Below are 3,981 nucleotides of genomic sequence, written 5' to 3'. Positions count from 1 at the left end.
GTTATTACTCTGATAAAAGTCATAGCCACTCATTAACTTAGCCTTCATCTTAAAAATGGAAGAATTATCCCTGGTTTTTGTCCCATTTTCAGTGACTATGAAGACTAAGAAAATTTCATTTATTCACACATACCTTTTTTTTTTAATCAAAGTTGAAACACAACTCTTTTATAAAATTTTAAAAATTGTATTTATTTATATATTTACTGATTTTTGGTTGCAGTCTGTCTTCGTTGCTCTGCCTGGACTTTCTCCACCTGCAGTGAGCAGGGGGGTACTCTCCAGTTATAGTGATTAGGCTTCTCCCTGTGGTGGCTTCTCTTGTTGCAGAACACAGGATTTAGGCACACGGACTTCAGTGGTTCTGGCTTATTTGCTCTGTGACATGTGGATTCTTACCAGGCCAGGGATCAAATCCATGTCCCCTGTGTTGACAGGTTGATTTCTATCCACTGTGCCACCAGGGAAGTCTCATTTACACATATCTTCGTGTCTTTTGCCAAACCATCTCTATTATTACTTACTTTTTGTTTTTATTTAAATAGACCAACTTTTAAGTAATTTGTGTATAGTCATGTTACAATATAGAATTCTTTATCGTTCCAATTTTAGTATATGTGCTGCTGAAATGAGCACTGGAACTCTTAAGTAAAAAGGCATTGCTATTCCACTTAGAAAATACAGAGTGAAATGTATTCAGTTGAAAGATTAGAAGACTTTGGTTTAAATTCCAGCCTTGCTTTTGGTGATCATGCAATTTTGAACAAGTTGTCTCAATTTTATCTACAGAATGATGAGCAAAATATATAATTCACAGTGTTTTTATGATAATAAATAGGATCAGGTATATGATAGCACTTTGAAAAAATTTAAGACAGTGCACATTATTAGTTATTGTTAAATAAAGGGAAAACTAGCAGGTTGGGAGAAGAGAGGGGCACCATTTAATAGTGTACAGTTTATTCAGAAGGTGGGAGGATATGGAAAACCTCAACATCTTAAAGAATGGATATAGGGTTTCCCTGAATGGTCCTATGGTAAAGAACCTGCCTGTCAATGCAGGAGACTCAAGAGATGCAAATTCAATCCCTGGGTCAGGAAGATCCCCTGGAGGAAGAAATGGCAATCCACTCCAGTATTCTTGCCTGGGAAACCCCAAGGACAGTGAAGCTTGGCAGGCTACAGTCCATGGGGTCGCAAAGACTCAGATACTACTTAGCCACTGAACAGCAACATAGATCAGTGCAGCTATGAGAAGGGGTTGAAAATGGCAAAAAAGTCAACAAAAATCTTGCTAAAGGAGAGGGCATAATTCACCTGCATTCACTTTGATGAAAAGAATTTGTACAACATGAAACTGCGGCAAGTTTATGTCAAGTTTTAAAACTACAGCTTCAAACAGATAACTAATGAGAACCTCCTGTATAGCTGAGGAAGCTCTGTTCAGCACTCTCTGGTGCCCTAAATGGGAAGAAAATCCCAAAAGAGGGAATATATGTGCATGTATAGTTGATTTACTTTGCTGTACAGCAGAAACTAACACAATATTTTAAAGCAATTCCCTGGTAGCTCACACCATAAAGCGTCTGCCTACAATGTGGGAGGCCTGGGTTCAATCCCTGGGTCAGGAATATCTCCTGGAGAAGGAAATGGCAATCCACTTCAGTATTCTTGCTTGGAAAATCCCATGGATGGAGGATCCTGGTAGGCTATAGTCTATGGGGTCGCAAATAGTGGGACACGACTGAGCAACTTCACTTTCATACTCCAATAGAAATAAATTTAAAAAATTAAAAATATACCACCAAGTGTTAAAACTTAATCGTATATATAATGAATATAAGATATCTTAACAGTAATTCATATTTTTTATATTCTATTGCGATCATTCATTTTTCTAAGACTAACATAATTTTCTTACTTGATCTCTAGAGTATAATGCAAACCATATCAAGAGTCCCAAATACTTATGACTTAAATTGCAAAGTGTAGGAATAGTCAAGACTACAAGCTCCCCAACCAAACCATGCTCACTTTAATAAAAAGCTTTTTGGCCTGCAAACGGCTCAGTGGCATGCAGTGTCCAGCAGTCTTGCCGGTGTGATGCTGAGGCTTGAGCAGTATGATGATGGAGACCTTTGTGAAGTATATCAAGCCCGGGCTCAAGAACTTGAACCTCATTTCATTGTGCTGGAGACAGTCTGAGTGACCAAGACAAAGAATGGGGACGAGGTGTGGGCCTGCGAAGCGGCAGACAAAACTGGCGGCATCGATATCTCTGTCTGGGACGATAAGGCCAACCTGATCCAGCCTGGCTACACTATCCAGCTCACTAAAAGTTATTCGGTGTTCAAAGGTTGTGTGCCATTGTGCACTGGCCATGGGTGTGATCTTCAGAAGATTGGAGAATTCCGTATGGTTTATTCTGAGGTTCCTAAATTCAGTGAGCCAAACCCAGAATACAGTGCCCAGCAGGCACCCAACAAGATGGTTCAGAACAGCAGTCTTAAGGCTCCCTGGACTCCCTGCCACTTCTCCAGCCTCTAAGAGCCAGAACGCATTGGACTGAGCACCCCACCAGGTCCTGGTGGTGGCCTGCACCCCCTCACACTTCCTCTGACTCCACTCCCCCAGCACTTGAATTATCTGAAGTCAGCCCAACCACAGCTACTGCCCTCCTGGCCCCTCCAGCAACCATGTCAGTAAAGGCAAAAAAAAAAAAAACCAAAACAAAACAACCCAGAGGAGCAGCAAAAGAAAGCAAAAGACCTTTTTCCTCCCTGCCACCAGCCATAACCCAAGTGTTTGCTAGAGAACACAGCTTTCTACTGGGCTGCAGGCTCTGTGGGGCCAGGAGGTATAGGAGTCACTAAAGTTCACTGTGCGGGAGTGGTGAGCAGTAGCCTAATCCACCCTCAGCCCATACTCCCCTCCTTGTTCAGCTGAAGCTGCCCGTCTCCTGGGAGTCAGGGTGCTCTGCCTCCCTTCCTTCCGCTTTAGAAACAATGGTTACAGTCTGTTTCTTATGTGTGATGTAGAAGTGTAATTGAATCCCTCCTTCCTAATAAATGTTACCACTCTGTTGAAAACATAAAAATAAAAAGCTCTTTGGAATGTATTCCAATCCTTTCCTACTCTCTTTACTTCCTGATTACCTGCTGTCCCCTCCTATTCTCACTGGTGACCTTGTCTGCAACCTCATGAAGAAACTAGAGGGAGCCAGCTGGACCACTGCCAACTTCCCGTCTCCGAATCTCCATGGCGACACTGCCTTCCCCTTCTCCCTGGACCTCTCCTCTGAGTCTGAAGCATCCTACTCCCTGCTGGAATTTCTCACTCTCTCTGCCGTCTGTTCTCCTTGTGGCTCTAACCTCGCCTTCACTGCAGTTTTTTCTCGTCAGCATTAAACATTTTCACTCCTCACGCTGTCCACAGTTCCCACGTGGCACTGCTTTGACTCTCTATCCTTTACGCCAGACGTGTTCCAACAGTCTCTTCCTAGTGTCCTATTTTGTCCTCTTCTTCACTCCTAACCTCCCAAGTTAGTTTCCAAATTCCCTTTTCCTCCAAGAATGCTATTTTTCTTCCAAAGTTTAATCCACAGGAATTTGTATATACTATTATACAAATAGTATAATAAAAAATAAATACATAGAAGTTTGCTATAGTGCCAAATAAATTGTAATGCCACATAGATCGTCCATATGCCCCCATTTCTGCTTACGTGACTTTTTTTTTTTTGCAGGTGAATAGGTTTCTTGTAGTCATAGCAGCCACACTAACTTTTTGATCCACTAAAGGTGCAGGTCAGGAAGCAACAGTTAGAACTGGACATGGAACAACAGACTGGTTCCAAATAGGAAAAGGAGTATGTCAAGGCTGTATATTGTCACCCTGCTTATTTAACTTCTATGCAGAGTACATCATGAGAAATGCTGGACTGGAAGAAACACAAGCTGGAATCAAGATTGCCGGGAGAAA

The 3,981-nt window shown here is 41.9% G+C and overlaps 1 pseudogene; it reads left to right on the top strand.

Annotated features, from left to right (window-relative positions):
• Positions 1-2,122: 2,122 nt before the first annotated feature.
• Positions 2,123-2,812, top strand: LOC102264486 (SOSS complex subunit B1-like; annotated as a pseudogene).
• The last annotated feature ends 1,169 nt before the right edge of the window (positions 2,813-3,981 follow it).

The sequence above is a fragment of the Bos mutus genome, chromosome 14 (genome assembly GCF_027580195.1).
Source record: "Bos mutus isolate GX-2022 chromosome 14, NWIPB_WYAK_1.1, whole genome shotgun sequence".
NCBI lineage: Eukaryota > Metazoa > Chordata > Mammalia > Artiodactyla > Bovidae > Bos > Bos mutus.
The sequence above is the reverse complement of the archived record's forward strand: the minus strand, read 5'-3'. Positions and strand labels throughout refer to the sequence as shown.